The 21,239-nt window shown below is 44.6% G+C and overlaps 1 long non-coding RNA gene across 2 annotated transcripts in view; it reads right to left on the reverse strand.

Moving 5' to 3' along the window:
- Positions 1 to 669: 669 nt before the first annotated feature.
- Positions 670 to 21,239, reverse strand: part of LOC140657280 (uncharacterized) — a 38,092-nt gene continuing 17,522 nt past the window's right edge. The window contains exons 4-6 of one of the 2 annotated variants that reach the window (XR_012044272.1): positions 2,313 to 2,429; positions 1,325 to 1,478; positions 670 to 1,161 (exon numbers count right to left, since the gene is read on the reverse strand). This is a non-coding gene — a long non-coding RNA (uncharacterized lncRNA). The remainder of the gene's footprint in view (positions 1,162 to 1,324; positions 1,479 to 2,312; positions 2,430 to 21,239) is intronic. The other variant, XR_012044271.1, reaches the window with a different exon arrangement.

Consider the following 21,239-nt stretch of genomic DNA (forward strand, 5'->3'; position numbering starts at 1 on the left):
AATACAAACATGCAGCTATTTCAGTGTGGACTCCTATTGTTCACACAGTACTTTGATGGTAGAAACCCAAACTTTGTACTTGGAGTGCTTAATTGGGTACCAGCGCAAACTCTGTTTTATAGCACTATATATATCCATGTTCCACATTTTATTAATGCTGCGTGCATAATCATGCCACTAAAGTCAGATCCTTTCAGTCATAACTCCACACGTGAGGCTGAATATTGGGATATGGGAATTGTGATAAAATTTTGAATAATCAGAATCTCAAACAGCTGGAAATCACACTGATAGTTCTTCTACAAAGTGTTACTTTTAAAGGTTTCTTTCAATATATACATGCACGAAACAAAATCTGATGCAAAACGCTTAGACTTGGTGAGCATTTTAGAATGAGATAAACGTAAAAAATGGCCGAGATGGAAATGTGAAAAAGATAAATCATGATTTGTCTCATGGCTTTAACAACGATTAGTTTGATTTTTTTGGTAACAAATGCTCCAAATACAAAATCCTGGAAGAGAGAGTTAAAAAGTGCCTGGTGCTTATTTTGGCTCTGAGAAACCTGTTTTTTTGAGGTGAAGAGCATCTGCAGCTCCTGTTGATTTCAGGAGGAGGACACTACCTCCAGGATTTGAACAACATACGGCGAAAACAGTTAAACACAAATCATTCATCACATAAGTCAGCACTAAGAAAATGATCTCATATTTATTTATGTCCCTAGCCAAATTTGTACTCATTTCCTCTGAGAAAGGTAATACATTGCCTCAGCTAGAGTCTTCAGCATTGAGCTTTTAAGCAACATGATGCCCACAATCCTTGTGACATTGCTTGTAGTCTAAGAGGTCACGACTTCTGCAGCTGAGTGCATGGAAAAGGATGCCGTGATGGTTCCTGCACACCGTCTTTTCAGTACCACCTTTTCCCAAGGGCCGGTGGAGGCTCAGGATCACTAGTCTATGCCTTCTTACATGTCTCAGTAACAATATTTTGGAACTTGTTCTTCAGTATCTCTGTGACCATGTTTCTCTGTGCTGTGTTTCTCAAATTGTCAAACCTTACAACTATCGCCCTGGCCAGCCTGCATTTCACTTCAGCTTTGTTCTTGCAGTAGGGAAGCTGAAGACCTGGGGTCATCCTTACATCAGTGAAGTTAATCTGTAAGTGGAATATAAAGAGCTAATTGAATTAACAGTAAAAATGTAATCAATTGGCACAAGCTATTAGCAAGTCCATCAAATGAATAGGGTGCCTTTAACCAAGGCTAAAATCATTTCCATTGCTTACCATCATTTTGCTTCTGACCACTAGTAATTCATACCTATAGCATGTGTACAGTGTCCAATACTCATTTCTTGTTTAGCCGTCCAGGGATTCATCATGGAGCTGGGAAGAAAGATGCAGTAGTATATCCAATTCTAGGAGTAGTTTTTTCAGATTTTTAAGTTGATCAGTATTTCCAGTAACCGGTAGGGCTGTGTAAGTGGAGACACAGTTGGTAATATTGTAATTATAGTTATATTCCATGATGTTTTATTTAAATTGACTTTTTTTTTCTTCTCCAGTCTAAGTAATGTTGCTATGTTATTTTTATGATGTAGTCCTGTGGTTTCTAAACTAAGGCCCACAAAATCCTGCAGGCTGACTGTCCCAGAGCTGGTCCATGGGTTGCACCAAGCTGGATATTCAAAGAGGCCCCCCACCAGCTGACATGAAGCTTTACGTCCCACTGCCACAGGGCTTGGCATGTTAGATGTGTACCCTGGTATGTGGTGGGCTCTGTTGCTGCTTAGTAGTTCCACAGACACAAAAATTAAAACAGATTTGGGAACCGCTTACCTACTAGATCCTTGCTCTCAAAGGGATATGGCTTTGTCAGTATTTTACATAGAATTAACCCTAAGGCATGGCCCTGGAGAAAGAAGTATTTAATTGGTTCAGAAAGAGCTAAAACCTGCTCCCATAGCAATCAAAGGAGGTTTTGCCATTGTTTTATGAAGTTGGAAGAGATTCAGAGCATCCCGTGATGGCTGCTTTGGGTTATGGGAGTTATGATAATGGTTTCTGTTGCTGTTCTTTGAGTCACAGCTTGCTCCAGGTGCATAAAATTTGAAAAGTCATGGTTTTGGTGGATGAAATAAAGACAGGCTGGGGAAATGGAGGTGGATGGGATGGGATGGGATGGGGACTCCAGGTGTGATTTCAGCCCGTGGGGTGGAAGGGATGTGTGGTACCTTTCATTTCCCCCAGCGTGGAGATAATCTGAAATTCTGAAAAGATCTTCCCTCTATAAAATAATTTGTACTTACTACAGAAAGACTTCTTCATGATGGTACCAATGATCGTTATGTTGATGTCAACCCAACTGAGAGCCCTGAGACAGACGTTCTTCCCTCTAGAGCTTCCGGTGTGGCAGAAGGGCATTTCTGGGGGAGGATATGGTAACAACAGTCATTTCTTATAAGCAGGGGGTTGGCACAGAGTGCTTTTAGAAGCAGAGTCTGTCTATGCATATCTCCAGAAAGCTCTGGCACCCATCTGTACAGTCACTTTTGTACACCTTTTAGAGAGGTGTTCTTACCTGTGTTTCACTAGAAATATTCAGGTAACACTTTCCAACAGTGTTAGAGTCCAAAGAAGTTTTCGTAAACCACCTGGGCTGGAAATGGCTGATTTGGAAAGCTGGCACTATGAAATTGGTAAGACTATTCCCACTCCCTATTCAAGTTAGACTTCTTTGTATGTAAAGTGAATATTTATGTGCAAAAAAAAAGAGCTATTTGCAATTTAAGAAGTCCAGGTGAGAATTCATTTTCATTAAACAATTCATGAAACAAAAGACAGCAATGAAAACAGGAATTCTCCTTAAATCACCTTCCCTAAAAGCTCTATTAAAACCTGCTTTTTTTCTGGTGCACTAGGACAAGGAAGGTGTCAGCCCCATGACAGAGGAGAGGTGCGGAGTGAGGCCATATCGGTGGCATGGGCACCTCCAACCAGGCAGTAAAGAAACCGCAGTTCATTTTGAAGCCTGGCATGGGCCTGGTTCTCTCTGCTGGCCCGTACAGCACTAGAGCTGATTTCAGGGTGGAGGTGCTGGGCCATGAGATGGGGCACTGGGCTGGGGGAAGGGAGTTCAAGAGTCTTGTAAAGGCATGTGGCTTCTGGCTTCCAGAAGGTTTGGGTACGTTGGTATCAAAGCTTTTGTCCATCCCTGTCGTAATAGGTGAGCATCTTACTGTCTTCAACATAATCACCTTCCTCAAACCCTATATTTCAGTGTGGAAACAGCAGTAGAAGGTATCTTATCTCCAGACATATGGGGAACTTGCTGTAAGGACTGAACCTGGGTCTCCCAAGCTCCAGGCTCCGACTCAAATCACCAGACAACTCCTGCCCTCTTCCTCTGCAGCCGCTGATCCGGAAAAAGCTGTGGCCATAATCTGGTGCTAAATCTCTTCAGATCAAATAGCTTTGCTTAACAAAATAATCCTATAGAATGACTTGGCTCTCAGCTGAGAGCAGGAGGAAGATCTGGGCAGTGTATTACAGTCAGGGCACGGCACCAGGAAATTAAGCTTTATTATGTGTGCTCTGGCAACAGAGCACACAGGGAAGTGATGTTTATGGCATTCACACCACCGTTCTGTCTCTTAATTCTTAATCCTTTGCCTATCACCGTATGATTGGGGAGTTTTCTTAGGGGAAAGCAAGGCTAATTTCTAGGCTTACTGTTGAGAAAAAAAAAATCTGGCTGTGAATTTTTCCTCCTTTCTTTTTTGAAGCTGCTGCTCTGCCCTGCCTGTCTCTGTTCGCTTCTGGAGTCAGGTGGGGCGTGAACCAGATGTATCAAGGGTAGGTTCATCACCAAAATAGCTCAGTCCCCTGACACCCACTTTCCTCTTCTGCTGACAGTACCGCATGGTCATGAGGCCAAGACCACCAACGTGCCTCCTGTTTGGAGCTCAGGGCAGAATATAAATGGTTTTGTGCATCACCATTGCTGCCCAGACCCACAGAGTAAGGCACAAAAGTCATGTTGAGACCAGCTTGTCTGCCACATGGCAGCATGTTAGTAAGACCGTGGATTAGCTATCCGGCATTTAAAAACATTATCGTATTTTTTCCCCCAGCTCTAGGAACCTGGTAATGAAAGTCTGAAGCCATGGCTTCGGTTCCTTTCTAATTTAAAGGTTAGATTCCAGACTATAAGTCAAGAGATTTGGTGGCTGGTCTTTAGCTGTACTGTAAATCTTTTTCCATTTCCTCTGGCCAAATCTGGGAAAAAAAGCTGGAGTTGTGACCCAAAGCAAAATCCCCAGCTGCTGTCAAGTTGCTGGCATATTTCTTTGCCTCAGGGAAACTCTGTTACGTTGGTGAATTCCCAGATTTTATTTTAGAGTAACGTAATACTGATAATCAGAGGACCTGTCTCTAAGGATCTGTTCCACAGACGTATTTGGGATTTTCAGAAGACTACCTTCTCTGTTAACAATAGTGCTTACTGAACCTTCAGTTAGCTTGCATCCATGTTTGTGAAGTATTTTGCTGAGCATGGCCAAAAGGAGGTGGATAAATAGCAGATTGGTAGTTTACAGTAAAAAAATTTTCCTGAGAGGCTTTTCAGGAGAAAAGGAGGAGATGCTTTCAGTATGTGAAGGTCTCAGCCAGCTAGAGACATCCATATTTCAGACATACTGCAGATATCCAATAAAGCAAAATACAAATCTCCTTAACTCTAGAGCTGCAAATGACACGTTTATAATTGGAGCCCCAGGAGCAAGGGGTTTGTGGTTCAGCCCTACTCGTTGAACACTTCTCAGCCTCTATGTGAGCTTGAACTTTCAATTCATTCAACACATTAATGCTAAACATTGTTGAAGCCACCAGGTCTCTCTCCAACGGATTTCCTATCAAAACTATTTATTTTACAGGATCTCTCTGTTCCCAAATACATAGTTGTTTAAAAGTGCTGGAAAACATTTGGCTAGGCTTGTTCCGAACTGGATCTTTGCTCACTCACAAGGTTCATGAACCTTCACAACTCTCTAGGTGAACTTAGCCTGACTTTCCCATGTATAACCAAATCCCAGTCCAGGTCAGTCTCATTTGGTTTCATGTTTCACTACAGACATTTTTTTACAGCTCCAGTTTTAAAGACCTGAGCGTGGGACAGATACAGGGCTCCCATAAATACAGGCAATAGCCATGATAGTATTTGTGCATCTCATTTGTCGTATCTGATGCTGAAATGTATTTCCCTGTAGCAAAATCCTGGAGTAACTGGGATGTGAATTAGTAGCAAAGCAGAAATAGAAGAGGAGTGTTTATTGTTCATATGTTAAAATAATTCCACCAAAGTTTGATTTACTCCAAACCTCTGTTTGGTCCGAGGCACTGCAAGTTTGCAAAAGTACCCAAGACGTTGAGGGAGGCAGCTCAGTTTGCTCTGAAATGACCACAAAAGGGCAAAGACGTTGGCTAGAAATGTACACTATAATGCATAGTATATGAAGTCTGCCAAAAAGTCTGAATTAGACAATTCTCTCATGCTATTTCCTTGTAAGAGCCCAAAGAGGCGGTGCTTTATGTCAAGAAGCATGAGTCAATCCTCAGAGGAGGATGCTCAAATGGAAAACAGATCGAAGGAGGGCTCTGCAGGCTGTGCTGCTGCAGGTCCTGTCCCTTGAAGTGAAAAGCAGAGGAAGGGAGGAAAAATGGGATCGGTAACAAATGATGTGATGGCAGAGTGTCAATCACAGTGGAATTTCATCCTGGCCCCGTATTACAGCGGCGCTGGGAGTGCTGCTCCAGCAAAGGCTGTGTCAGCACTTTGTTTAGCTTATACACCGATTTATTATCTGCCCTTTGGGCTGAGGCTGATTTTTCTAGGAGTTAACCTGGCAACAGTTCTCTTCATGTATTTTCAGCGTGTAGCTCAAGAGTTGTTTAACCTCTCACCCCTGAAGCCTCAGTCCCAGCTTATCCTACCACGGCACAATTTTCTTGGAGTGACTGGGGTTGTAAGCCTGAAATCCAGGCTCTACAGCAAAGACAAGGGTTTGTGCAGAGCTCCCCCATCCTCGGAAAACGCCTGCACCCTGTGCCTGTCCTGTCCTTAGGCCAAAAGTCTTTTGGTGGCTGATAGAACTGGTGGATATTTTGGGGCAGTTTCCAGCTAGTTTGAATATGAACATCGTATGTGCCAAGGGCAGTGATTTACAATTGCAAGCAGTGAAATTGTCCTACCTAATTAGTTACTGCCTGTCAGAAAAGCTGGAATAAATGTGTCTTCTTCATCTAATTCTGTTGTGAAGTAAAACGTAATAGCTTAAAATCCCCTGTCTTTGTAATGGGACGTGAATGCAGTCAGCTTGCCTGGTGGGTGATGGCTCGTTAACCCATGATAACTTGATCAGACCAAGCTGAGAGAACGAACAGCAATAAATTGCTAGAATGAGATGCTGTTCTCCCAGAAGCTCTGCTGTTGCTTAGATAGGAAACTACAGCACCACTTGCTGTAGTCTGAAGCCTCTTGCTTAAATCAGTCTCTGTGTCTGAAGTTTGGAGCATGGTAAATATGTCACCAGTTCTTAAAACATCTCCCGGGACCCATACATGAGGAAGCCTGACTTCTATGTCAGACAAACTGGCAGAAATTTTAGAATTAGTAGGCACTTGGATAAAATGGATAGATTGGGGAGAAGTTAGGCATTTGTAGGGAGAAACCACACTTCACAAATCTATTACAGCTATTTGAAGTGTCAAACAACCCTTAGCTAAGGCTGAACTGGCTGGCAGAGTCAGAAGGCTTTTAACAAGACCCCTCACCAGGAGGGAAAGACTTTTCATGAATTACAAACTTGTAATAATAGCGAACAAAGGACAGGACAAAATCTTCAGATTTTACAGTGAAGTGTTTTACAAACACTCAGGAGTGTGGCAGGGAGAGTGATCGTGTTTGCTGATAATACATAATTACTTAGAACTAAAGCTGACTGCAAAGAGAGGCAGAAGGATCTCCCGGTGCGGTGGGGATATTCAGTAAAATGGCAAATGAGATTTGATTTTGCCAAATGCAAGGTAAAGCATGCAGGAGAAAGGGACCCCAACCACAAGCGCACCCATTATCACTGCTCCAGAAAGTTTACTATGGTTTGGCCTGTACAAACATCAGCTTAGTGTTCACTAGAGACCAATAGGTAGGACTTATCACAGACAAATAGCAAACAGCACAGAAAACACTCTTATGATTATATAAATCCCTGATGTAGGGATTCTGTGTGCAGTCCTATCCATCTTGTCTCACGAAGGATATAGTGGAAAGACACGGAGGAGGAAAAAAGGCAAAGGAATGAGTGCCTTGAAGGGGTATGAGAGAGGGCTTTCAATCACACCTGGCATGGAGAATACAACATAGAAACTCCTCGTCAGGGACTGAAAATGTAAGGGGATTCAGCACCGTGCAGGTCATGTTCAGGGAGGAGGAGACCATCCATGGCCGCTGGCAGTCCCTGACCCACTGGTGGCTGCAAGGAGGAGGACATGCGAAGGGAAGGATCCCTGCAGGCTCCCCTCTTCTTGTCCTAGCTCCCCAGCTATGGTCAGCATACTAGGTTTGATGGGCCTTTGATGTGACCTCGAAAAGAGCTCTTTCTACCCTATGCCATATCTTTAGCTGCCATTAGGGTCTATTCATACGCTCTTTTCTAGCTGAAGACCTTGCAATGCTGGCCTGCTCCAGCAGCTTGCCATGACCGCCTCCTAAAGATAATCCTCCCCTTTTCCAGCACAGATTGCCCTTGGTCCTTCTCAGTCAAAGCCATATGTGTTAGTGAAGTCTATTTAAAGTGCTTAAGCTAAAGGGCCATGCTTGCACTGAAATGCTTTTGGGAATCGGCAAGCAACCTCTGCTAAAAGGAAGGCGGTGAGAAGCTAAAGGCACTGATGCCTTTTCATGCACGGCTACGGGATGGAAGAGACTTCCCAGGAGTGGGTGTGTGAACCTGCAGTGGTTTATAAATCAATCCACCTCTTGGCTGGAAGCTCCCATTCTGGTAAAGAAGTTTTGGGTTTATTTAAATCCGTGCCCGGTCAGTACTTACTTTTGATTTACAAAACAAAAATCCATTCAAGCTAGGTGAAGTTACCTACCCTTGTTCTTAACTGCAACAGTTTAAACTCTGGTCCAAGATCCTGGTGGGAAACTTTTCCTGAGAAGTCCTAAAATCTGGTGGCAGATGAACCTATGCCATGAACTGAGGGTGGCTGGTTTTAGAGCGATAAATGAAACATCTCTTGTGACCAATCTCAGTCTGAAAGTCCAAGAAGGCAAGCAGTAGATCTTGAAAGGAGATCTGGCCAGATAAAAGAGTATTTGATGATGACGGAGAGGTTTTGGGCTGTAATGGGGGTGGAAATACTAATGAAACACAGTACCAGAGAAGAGGGCTATCTTTCTGCGAGAGTTCAAGCTATTTTTGTACTGTGTCAGCCACACCAATGTTCACAGCAGCTCAGCTGTGTCCCTACATATCTCCAAAGTCTGTCAAATAGGTACTATTTTACAGAGATTTTCTAGTCCTTTTAACAGAAGAGTTTAGCTTTTCCAAAGAAAAACATGCAAAAATTCATCATAAATGACCAAAGTCCTGAAATACAAGGTTAAACGGCCAGGAGTGAGGGGCCTAGTTTCCAGAAAGCAGGTGCTTCAGGGCTGCAAAGGAAAGACACCCAAATTATGAGCTAAGCTGGAGCACTGAAGCTGCACGCAGGAAGGTATCCAGTGATTGTTGGAGAATAGCTTGTCTTGGTCACTGACCAGGATGATTGCATGTTAAAGTTATTGCTCTTCCCAGATATCCACCACGCACTACAAGTTAGTGGCCAAAATCAATTAGGAACGATCACATCACACCACAGAAGGCAAATATACTGTCAGTCTTTCATTGAGCAACAGTACTGCTTATTAGCTTATTGAGGATGTAATAGGAATAGCAACGGGTGAATAGTTCATGACAGATTATTTATGCATCGGATTTCCTCCTATTCGGTCTGTTTGCAAATTGACCTTGACTTTCCCCGATACATTCATAATTCAGAACTACTTGGTAACTAATTTCGGTGGCACAGCTCATTTGAGAAGGCTCCATTTCAGCCTTCTCATATCTGAAAAGTGGGCTGTTTTTTTTAATGACTCTTAACTCTCTCCATCCAAAGGTTTCAAGGGGGCCTGTATCATGCCGGAGATGTTTTACGGGGGCCTGTATCATGATGGAGATGTTTTATGGAAGCAGTACGGCGAAATACAGAGGGACCCAGCAGCCAAGTGCCAAGAGCAGAATGCCTCCACTGCCTTCTTTTGAGCTCAGTGCTTTAGCCCCTGAACTTAGCATCCACGGCCATATGCAAAGCCTGATGACATCCCTGAGCGCCTTCCCACTGACCCCTATAGGTTTTGGGTCAGTGCTGGATCTCCTCGCTCCTCTGTCTGTGATATCACAGCCTGCTTTCATACAAATGAGTGGTGAGGTCACACGTTCAAGCCCCCGGGTCTGAAAGCACTGAGGTCAAAACTCATTTCAGTCAGGGGAAATAGGGCGGAAAAGTATTTGGCCCTACTCAGAGACAAGGGAGAGGAGAGGATGAGCTGGGCAAGAGCCCACATGTGCTTGAACAGAAAGCGTCTGATGTTTCGCAGACGTGGGGAGGAATGCTTCGTGAGATGCACGGCGCAGCCCAGGCTGGATGAGCTGTTACAGCTCTTGCTTCAGAATAAAAGCCCGGCTCTCCCAAGAAAGCCATGTGCTCACGCAGAAGAGTCAAGGAAACAAGCCACTTCTCCTAAAGCATGCCTGTGTTATCAAGTCTCGAGCGTGATCATGCTCTTCTTTGTGCATTGCCTGTGCAGCTGGGACCTGCAACACTGAAAAGTTATGAGCTTGTTCCTGACACCTAGGAAAAACCAGCTCAGAGGTGCTCCCGGCATGGGTAGTGCTGGCAGCTTCTGTTGGTGGTCTAGGGAAATTACCGACTAGACACAGCCCCTTTTGCATTTTCTAGAGTGTCACAATTTGGGGTCATTTTGATGAAAGTCTGGTTGCATTTGAAGAGCTCTAATTATCCCTTCCAGAGATGTGAAGGACCAGCAGACTGTCTGCAGTATGTAGAAAGTTCAGGGTCACCGTGACCCAAGCTCTGAGTCAGACTGCCCAAAAAGTGTCCATCTCTGTGGGCAATGTGTTTGTGATTGCCCTGGTCCAGCCCTGAAGGCAAGTACGGGCCTGGGACAGTCCTGGAGAGGCAGATGGAACAAACGCAACACTCCTGAGACTCTGAGGTAGCTTGGGAAAAGTCCTTCTGCACTTTTGGGCCAAAGCTGTGAAGAGCAGGAATCTGGCTGAGGATACCTGCCCTGGCTGCTAAATGGGTAGTTGATTCAGCTGCATTAGGCCCAGCTCTCCCCAACATCTCTGCTCCACCACCCGATTAGGCAGCTGCTCTTATGTAGCGTGAGATCTGCACCCTGACCCTTGGATCCTGCCAGTTCCCAGGAGCAGAGGGAGGACATAACTGTCCCAGCGACACAGCCATTAGCAATTGCGCAGGTATCACTGGGACACTCTAGGAGCTGCAATTTGTAACAGGTATTTATCATTTTACAATGTTGGTTTTCCTTCTGTCGTGCTGGGGCTCAGCCGTTGATATGCAGGTATTGCACCTTTTTTTCTGCCATCCTTCTGGCAGGGTTTTGCTAGCCAGAGTCTTTAGTCTGACAGCAGGATGCTGGTAACCAAGTGGCAAATGTCCTAATCGGGCACTTGGGTGGTATAACGAGGCTGCTCAGGAGGTTACATGACAGAGGACTGGAAATTGTAATGTTACTGGAAGCAAAAAAAAGCAATTTTGGTAGGTTGCGTGAGAGCTCGGAGGTGTTTGGGGGACTAAGGGGTCTTGGAGCACCTGGGCCTGACCCTAAAGAAGGCTTGAGCGGTGAGACGGAGGTGTGCAGACATGTATGACTGCTTCTGGGGTTTTGTCTGTTTGTGTCTCTCTACGGTAAGACCGAGTTGGTATGTGACTTTGTACGGTGCAGCTTGCATATGCCCTCCGTGCAGAGGTGCAGCGTCGGTCAATTGTAGGCACAAAGGTGACATGTAAGTGCCAATGAAGTGGAGTAAACACTAGTAAAAGGGGCTGACTGCTGTGGTAGATGTTAATGATAGCCAGCCCCCAGGAGATGGGAATATTTTCTGAAAGGAAAAAGTTTTCAGCAGGATTTAAAAGCAAATAAAAGGAGCCCTTGAGAACTCCCAAATCCTACAAAGCTGCAAGTTCAGTAGGAGAGAAAAGCAAGTTCACGTATATTGTGGTGACAAATCAGATACAAGGAGATGGAAGAAGTTGCTCATACTGGCAAGCCCTGGAAGGGCATGTAGATTGCCCAAGCTCTCTTTATAAAAATAAATAAGAAACAAGTTTTTTTGGTTTTCTGTTGTTTTTTTTTTTTTTAAAAAAAAAAGCTTCACAGCTGTTTTTGCAGGGAGTTTCTCTGTCAGGAAGCAATGAGATCTTGCTGCCTGATTGATAAAACACACACAGCCTTGGAGTAAAGAGGTTTCATCTGTTGTGGTCTTCAGGGCATCGCTGTGCTCTGTAATATTAAAAAAAAAAAAAACAAAACACCAAACCAAAAAAATGACTCTGCTGACTCATGCTCTGCTCTCTGGAAACTGGAGCCCTCTTGGCAATCCCCTTCCTTTCCACCCTCCACCCCTGGCATTTTTTTTCCTTGACAGCAGTTTTCCAAATTTTTTTTTTTCTTTCTTCTTTTTTTTAAACTCAAACTACATCCAAAAGAGTATAGCTTGTTGAAGGCAGTGTTTTGTCTCCTCTAATCCTATTGGGAACAGATGGAAGATTACAGAAAAGCATGCCAGTGTGGCTGGAAAAAATGCCACAATATCTATAGCTGCCCGTGTACTGTTGTCTCGCACACATCTAGCCATATGCAAGGCAGACCTGAGTGTTTTTTCCCCAATTACTCCCGTAAAGCAGCTTGAAAAGAGTTAGGGTGAGAATTGTGAACATTTCAAAACTACTTCCATTTCAAAGCTTTCTGGAAAACAATACAATTTAAAACATTCAGTTGCTGTTTTTCCTAAACAATACTATTTTGGAGTGGTTTTTTCCTATTGAACTGATGTTTTTACTTGGGATGTGTTTGTAAGATGAAGGCTAATCTGTTCTAACAGTTGCCAAATCAAGACCTCTGATATTTTTCCCCTTTGAAAGATTTTTTTTTTTTTTCCCTTGTGTTCTTCTCAGTGCAGGCTAATGTGGAAAGTGTTTTGAGCATCCTTGGAACATGGTTTGCTCAGGGCAGAAAAGAGTTTCAGAACCAAGTTGTGTTTTCAGAGTCCTCATATCCATCATCTCTTTTCAGCCTGGTCTTCAAGGTCTAGTCTAGTTATTGACTGCTGTTTCCAAAACAGCAAACCCTTCAGGGGTCAGGAGTTCCTGGTCTGACTTGGTGGCCTCAAGCATCTCTGCTGAGAAGCAGAAGGGTGGATAAGTGGTGGGGGGAGACCCTTAAACATGTAACATTATTAATGTTTGGGGGACTATTTTTAAAAAAATAATCTAAAAAAACCCTGAGAAAGCCACAATAGTTCTTAAGTTACCATTATAATTTTACAAAGATTACTTTGCCCTCTTTGAGATCCTTCTTACTCATCGCCTAGTTGCTGCTTAGCATCTGATACTTATGACAGTTTCAAGTTGATCCCCCCCGCCTTTAAAAACCCTTTTTCAGTTCATTGTTGTTGTCGCTGTGATTATTGTTGTAATAACAGCAATTATAATTTTCATAATCAGAATGACAGACCATCTGGGTAATTTTGGCTTTGGGGATTGTAGTGACTCGTTCAGAGAGCTGGGTTGAAAGCATAACGTGTATTGGGATTTGGAGGAGGAGGAGGATATAATCCTATGTTTTTCCCAGGAATAGCAGGTCAAATGTGAATAAGTGTTGGCCACTCTAATACTGTTACTAAGTTTTTCTGTATCTGTTGTGTACCTAGCCATACTTTTAAGTTTCCCCTTCTCTTTGCTAGCTCAGAGTAGTGTAACTACTTGAGATTCTGAGGGGTTTTTCTTTTCTTTTAACGAAAGAAAAGCTTTGTCCTCAGTGTTGCAGAGAAAGTCGTGACAAATGCAAAAGCAAATTAGATGTACTCAGTTGTGTGATTAAGCTGAATAATCAATGTCTTTAAAGCCTGGTGTTGCCAATAAAAATCCTTCACATATTTTCTTCTAATAATGGGTAGAGAGTGTGTTAATCCAGTAAATAGTCTGTTCAACTCAAACTTCTGCTTGCTCACTTGGCTATTGTGGGTTTCTTCTGTTTAGAAGTGTGATGAGTGCATGAATTCAGCTGAAAAGATGAAAGTGATGCTCTCCATAGCATTGCGGGAAGTCAAGTACTAGCATATCTACTGACAAGCGCATTTCAAATGTTCACGCGTGCTCTTTGGTGCTGTAATTTGCCCTTGTTCGTTTCCTGAAATGGTCCTTTCATTAGGACCTGGAAATTATAGGATGTCTAGGGAGTGGTTGTATTTCTTGTAGGATGCTCAGTATAGACCAATTTGTCTCTTAGTGCACCTGAAGTAAGGGGGGGGCGGTATTGGGAGTTTTTTGGGGGGGGGTTTTCTGTGGTAGTTGAGATTTGCGATGCTATAGGCCTCCTTGCATTTTTTCCCCATCTGCTTAGCTCTGTGACAAAATTCACATCCTAATAGAAAGAAAGGGAATCGGCAAGAAGCAATCTACTGAAGTTGTATCTTCTGCCTTGTCTCAGAAAGGCTTCTCATGAGAAATTTGGAAGAAAAACAAAGTGGGCCAGAATTGCAATGTACAACCTGATCCATCTGTAAACTAATCAGCAGAGTTGTTCCAGTTCATATAGGTTTGGATAGCTGAGGTTCTAGCCCCAGATCTCTCATTTCTAGAGCAGCAACAAACAAACAACCTCCTTCGACATTCATCTTGTGTGGTAAATGACACACTTATTTGGTTTAAGACCTTGCTTTTTCAGCCAAGGAGCAGCCACATGAGCTTGGGCTCTGTCTGTACAAAACAGGTGGCTTCTTATAACCATCTTAAGGGAGCCAGCTTTATGGGACACTGAAATGGACTGAGAGAGAATAGAAACATCTCTAAATTGCTTTCCTCCCTTTGGAAAGGGACATGGGATTGTGTCTTTTTAAGCTGGTCTTTGCTGGAGACAGAAGAGCAATAAGCCTGCAAGATCACCATCCATTTCTCCAAAACTTGGGTGCACCGAGCCTGTGTGTGGAACTGCATGATACACTGCTATCGCAGCCTCACAGGAAAGTCACTATTTTTGCATGATCTGGAGCATTTGCCATCTGCTTGTTTGTCCCCTTGTGCTGGGGCACAAGCGTTTGAGGGCAGGCACCATATTGTTTTGTTCTGTTTCATACAATACTTGGCAAAGAGGAAAGAGAAGGGTGTCTTGGCTCTCTACCAGGTCTCCAGAGTGCTAAAATAATACTAACTCTGTAATAAATCTAAAATTTTTATTATTGTCTGACACTCTGCAGCTTATTTTGGCTCTGGGAATCTGCAAATTTGGACAACAAATGTAAAAACTTGTCAATGTGGAGCAAATGAGAGCACCCAGCTTCAGTCGGCTTAGCAAGACGCAACTATGAATCACCACTCCTTGGTGAGAAGAACACAGGATTTCCTGGAAACAAATTCAGGCCTTGACAGTGCTGTTAGATCTTCAATTGATGTTTTGTTTTTGTTTTCTAAGCAGCAATAACATCATCTTAAGCTATAAACAGACCATTTTTCCCTTGTCCTTGAAGTGAGTCATTAATTAGTTAATAACATGAATTAATTACTGCCTGTGCATAATTAAAGAGACCATATCTGTTTTATCTACCATGTTCTTTCTAGTAGTGCATTCATATTAATAGTTTCTCAATATTCAGTTCTCCTTGCCCGCCTCAGGACCAGCTCTCCCTAAAGCCTGGTACCAGACCTGTGCCTGGGATGTAATGAAAAGCAACCATCAAGCTTACCCAGGGATGAGATATGCAAAATAATTACTCTTGTATGACAAAGAGAAGGCCCAAGGGCTGGGTTCACAAAAGGGTGCCTTGTTTTTTCCTGAAGGTTGGATCCCTGCCTGCCCTCCTCACCACGAGCCATGCTGTGATCTTGGGATGGGAATTTCAATGCTGAGTTTATGGCCTGAAACTTTCGACAATTGCTTTGTCGTATCTGGTGGATAGACAAATGGTTTGTCCAATTAATTACAGAGAAGATCTTGCTGATGGGGCTGTGGACAGTTTATTGTGAAAAGCTTATGTGCGTATTTCAAGCTGCTGAAAGAGGACACTTTGTATGTGCTCAAATAAAATAGAGCTTATTCTTTGGCCGAGGTGCTCCTGGTAGACATGCAGGGAAGAAACAAAAGCCAAACCCGCCTGGGAGTGCCTGTCCTCTTTCTGGGAAGGCAATTTAGTGCTTAGCTTGGGGTCCTTGTGCTTGGCTCTTGCCTCTTCCCTCAATGACCTGTGTCCTGTCGACACGTGCCCTGAATCGGGTGCCATGGTTCATCCTTTGAACTAAGTTTCAGTAACCTGGTAGCAGCAATGAATGAGACATGCTGCTCAGACAACAAGCATAGTTACTTCCAGGAACGTATCCCTCTGCCAGATTCATTCACCAAACTTGTAATGGTGAAGACCAGTGCTGAAGCAGAGTGAATCTGAAAACCTATTCCGTGCTTCACAGCATCTCTTAGTAGCTCACCCATTATGCCTTTATCACAGCACATTAAAAATGCCTTTTTTTTTTTCCCCTCGAACTGAATGGAAACCTGACAAACTCAGAGGGAAAAACATAATCTGTTGGTTTCCTTTAGTGAAGTGGTAAAACTGCCTCGGTTATTCTAAATTGCTCTGTGTATTTTGGGGACAAATTCTTGTCATTCTTGTGAAACTCTTGGCCAGTCTGGGCCATTAATGGGCATGGGTAATGTGGTCAGTCTGACCACAGTAGCTGGGCAGCCCAGAAAAGTTCAGACATCTCTTTTAAAAGACGTGACTTTACCAGATTTCCATCAGATCCCCGTTGTTCTTTCACTGTGTCCTTCCTCCCTCCATGTGGGCCTGGTTCAGTTTCCACCAGTCTTCCAAAGTTACCTTTGGTAGGTGGGCAGGTGGATCCGGGCCAAGCACGGCCCTGTCCTGGCAGAGATATTAACCACCGCTGTGCCATGTGGCCAAGAAACGAGGGGCTACTGCCTTGTTACATTATGTCTCCTGGGGAAATATGCATCCCCCATACCCTAACAGCAGGACGAGCCATAGATTTAGCACCAAATAGTCTGGAGATCCCTGAAATGGGGTACCAGTGAGAATAGGCAGTAGCCACCTGTTATAGGGATTGCACATCCAATATTTTGCCCTGTGACCAGTCCGTGGGGATGGCAGCATCCCTGCTGGGTGACACTAAAAGCCACAGTGCTACTAATCTTAGCTGGACAGGGGTGAGAGACTTTGGCAAGTTTCTCTGGCTGCCTCTGGCTAGCGTGGTAAAACACAGACTATGAATGATAAGCTGCTCCTAGATGAGGCTAATTCCCAACTCCTCAGCCTGGCTCCTGCTCTGAAGTAGGAGATCTGTAACCTCTTAAAATGCTGCGTAACACTGCTGGGTGCCCTCACCTTTCATAGCAGTGCGTAGTGAGATCTTGCGAGTGCTCGACTGCGGGTGATGTCCTGCAACAACAGGATTTCTGGTATTTGAGGGTAATGTGTTGGGTTTTGTTTGTGGGTGTGGGGTTTTTTTGTTTGTTTCAGCCCTTGTCAACTCGGTCCTATAACACAAGAATAACTATTTCCCTTAGAATAGTCTAGGCTGAGAAATATATATTAAACACTTTTTTTGTTGCCTTTCTTTGGATTAACCTCTCTTCTTTCTTTTTCCTGCTTTCCCTGAAGTGGAAGTATTTGGGGTTCTTTCCTGGCTTTAGCCTCTATTTTCAAACCTACTTAATTCTGTGTTTTAAGCTGTTTTAACTTTAAGATTCAGCAGGCCATAGAAACTTATCAAAATCCCACTTGTGTCACCAGCGTTGGTCAGGGCTTCAGTATTTTTGTGCTGTGTGTGTGGCTTGCTCTTCATGGAGCATCACGCAGTGTTCCTGTGGCCATGACAGGCTTTGGGTCCAGGGGGCACATCTGGTCCCTACCCAGCCATACTAGGGTGGTTCACTGAATAAGGATGGGGGGCATGGGGTATATTGGGCTGCTGCTTGTGTTGTGGAGGGGTGGTAGTATGAGGGCAGTGAAGGGGAGGAACTTGGATGGAGAGGAAGGGGCGATCCTGACTTCCACCCATAGCTTCTTCCAGAGCCATGCTCCACACCCCCCTGCCTGGCTCCTCTTGTCTGTCCTGGACCTTCATGGCCCCTTTTGTTCGTTGTTCTACTGAAAAACGTGGTGGGTTGTTTTGTTTTGTGATGTGTGTTTGTGGGGGTGTGTTTTATTTTGTGGTTTTTCCTTTCTAAGTGACCAAGTGTGATCTGATTCTACCGCTGTAGGTGATGGGCTAAACCCCTTCTCCCTTCTCCCTTGCTGTCAGTCTCTGAAGGATTTTTTTATGCCTAGGTGTACTGCGTGTCAGACAAATCCATCCAGTGTGAACAGGAAAAACCCCTCCTTCCTTCCTGCTTCTAGTGTGTCTCCCCTGGCCCTTTATAGCCACAGATGTTTTGATGCTTTGCTAAATGTGGTGCATGCCCACACTGGCAGCCAGCCGAGACATACGTCTGAACCAAGCACTTGATTCCATAGATGTCCACTGGGTCTTTTTTATTGTAGGGGTTTTGGGGTAGATGTTTTTATATATGCTCCAAGAATTGACATGCTGAAGAATTGAGATGTGGCTGGTTGTCACTATGTATGATTTGGGTGGTCCTTGGTGGGACTGCAGGGAGCTCAAGGAGTGAAGTCCTTCCTCCCCCATACCTCCCACTGAAAGATCCAGGCATTGCACTGGGGCTGGGTGGCTGGGACCACAGGAAGTTTGGGCTAGTGAGGAGGGAGCAGGGCAGCAGTCCAAGCAGATTTGAGACTCTGCCAACTACTAGCAATGGAAATCTTGCTGATAGGTGGCTATCAGCCCATCCTGCCCCGGGTCAGCTTCCCTGCAGGCGTGAGTCGTCCTTCCTGCTCATGGCCCCAAGCACGCTCTGCTCCCAAGAGAGCTGATTGCAGCTTGGCCCTTCAGGCAAGAAGATTACACCAGCATGAGCTGATGTCATCATCTCATTCCCAAATGCTTTTCCACATGCTTGAGATGTGTTTAGCAGGTAAGGGAGAGCTGCCAACTGTCACGATTTGCAAAAGAAAAAGATTCCTCTGCTCTGTTTATCTCCTTCTAGTTCATTTGACTCAGAGCTCCCCGTGGGCTAAGGAAGCCATGCAGGCATCTCTGAATCTTCCTCCTGGCTTTAACCCGCCCCTCCCCGCTGTGAAATGTTAATGCTGGCTTTGCTACCTGAGTGTGGGATCATGCTAGCCAAAAGTGTCAAGGCATTGAAAGCATTATGGAGAGCTTCTACAGCCCCAGAGGTCCAAAGGCCACTGACTCTCCTCTGTGTGTGGGATGGAGGAGTATTTGAGGGAATTGAAGAGCTGTGTGTTCGGGGTGTTTTTTCTGCTGCTGTCTCGCAGGTCTCTTGGAAGATATACTGAGAGCCACTCGAGCAGAGGTTGTGACCTATCTGTCCTCTGTAAGAGGTGTGCATGTTGCCAGTAGTCAACATGGACTCGACCTCTGATTATGAGCTCTTGAATGCAGGAGAAGTCCTGGGAGCTGCACAGCAGACACCAATACCCTTTCTCAGCTGCAGCTTCTTTCTCCTCCCCCTCACACCCTCTCTTTGCTCTGGAGAAACCAGCCTGAGGCCATGAACCAGCAGTGAATATTAACACAACCAGCCCAGTAGCATGATGTGCATTCCCTGCTGGGCCAGAGGCCCTGGTGATAGGAGTCTTTTGGTCCCATTGGTCCCAGCTGCAGGCACCGCAGTGGTCTGTGTGATGTCTCAGATCAACCAAAATGGTGGTGGTTGGGGCCAACGCTTGAGACTGCGTAGTTTGGTCAGGTGAGAGCAGATCCCCTGTTCCCCAGTCAAGAGGGCATGAAAAACATGTTCTTGTATCTAACACAAGCTTCCCAGTAGCCTGTGTGGGATGTGAGGAGTTTTACAGGGTGTCCCAGGTGATGTTCAATGCTTCATGCTGACCCAATGCTGCTGTCCCTCGTGTGCAGCACGAACCCAGCCAGCTGTAACCTGCTGCGATCCTCTCGAGCTGCGTGTGGGGCGTGTGCATGCAGTGGGGACTTGGGGGGTCGTCCTCACAGTTGGCTGGGAAGAACCTCTCTTGTTCATCACTGTGGAAAAAATGTGCTTTGCTTCCTGAAAGCAATATTTTGCTGCTCTCCAGGGAAAGCTGAGTGTGAAGGGCTGTCGACAAGTATGAGTGCTGATATTACCGCCCTCTCCTCCTGTGGAGGAACACGGCTGCGGGCAGGGCTCAAGTTTGGACAAAGAAGAAGCGAGGATGGGACTTATTCTCACGTTCTCCTGAACTGGCCCAGTGTGTGGCTGGGGAGGAGACGTGTCTGCTCCTCCTGTATCCAACCCAGTTGTCAAACATTATTGCCTCAGCCCACCTTCAAGAGCAACGCCTTGCTTCCTTGGAGCTCCACAGAGCTTGCTCTGGTTTTAGCTGGGCACAGCTGAAAGCACGTGAGCGACTGGTGGGCTGATCCTATATCTGTTTCTAATAATGTCTTCTTAGAGAGACCACTTCTAAGTGACTCTGGTCCAAGCATGCATGCTAAGCTCAAGGTACAGCTTTACGAGACACTGTCCATGTTTGCTGCTGCCTTCCCTGTAGGCACTCATAATCAAAGAGGCACTGGAGATGAGAGACTTGCATTTCAGTTCACAGCCACTAATAGGTGAGACCTTATGTTTCCTCATGTGCTACTGCAGTATGTGAGAGCAAATGAAGAAATAGCTTAAGAAATCCTTCTTTAAAACTTCTTTTAATGTGAAATCCTTTCTAGGAACTTGGCCTCATGCAGCATTTCTAGGCTTGACTCTTGGTTTAGGAACAGCAGGAACTGGGGAGATCACGCTGATTTTTTTTTTTTTTCTCTTCTTTATCACAGGTTTCCTGGGTAAACCTGCTCAATTTTGCTTCCCCTATAAAATATGAGGAATGATAAAAGCTTTGTACTCCTGCAGAGATTGTAAGGGTCCATGCCAGTAGATGCAGCTGGTAATGAGTGACAATCAGCTGCTGCATGTGGTGACAGGTCCCTAATCAAAGAAGCTTGTTCCAGCCTGACCCAAGTGGAACCAGAAATGGCACTGAGCTGGGAAGCAGGGCATGACAGGCTGTCATGCTTGTGGGGCCTTTGGACTCTGTGTGAGGTGCGTCTGACAAAAGACACAAGGAATGGGCTTGGCAGCTCCTAGCAAGCTCTTAAAATGAGAAGGTAAAACGGGGATAAGCAACCTTTCCGGATAAGGGAGGTTAGATTAAAAACAACCACTTAGTTCTGCCACTGGTGCAACAGGGCTCTTCTTACATCCTCTAAAGCCTAGGTACTTTCTTCTTCCCCATCTTTGATTCTCAGTTCTGATTAGAGTTCTTGATGATACCCTCATGTGAATCAACAAGCTGTTCATATCCATTTGATATTGACTTTTCAGGCTTCAGTGAGACTGGACATGCAAATAAAAGTGCCATGAGAATCACAAGACCTGAGGCTGAAAATACTGTATCACAGAACAGTGTTTCTATTGTGAGCCCAACCACAAAACAACAAGAAACTCATCTCATGCTGATTAGCTGTGTGGGTGTTCTTGTTTTTAAACACAGATTTCCATATGCAAGAGATGTGGGTAGTACCCACTTCATTTATCTTTGCTATTGAGTTCATGTACAAACAACCTAAATTCCAGATATGTTATTTCATGGTGATAAAGTGAATGGGATCCCATAATACATAGCTCCTTAAAGCTAGGTTAAGCGACCCTAAAACTTTGAGGGGTATGTTCTGAACTGATGTAAACTGAAATTAATGGGATTTCTCCTGACTCTGGCTTTCTG

The sequence above is a fragment of the Ciconia boyciana genome, chromosome 10 (assembly GCF_034638445.1).
Source record: "Ciconia boyciana chromosome 10, ASM3463844v1, whole genome shotgun sequence".
In the NCBI taxonomy this organism is placed as follows: Eukaryota; Metazoa; Chordata; class Aves; order Ciconiiformes; family Ciconiidae; genus Ciconia; species Ciconia boyciana.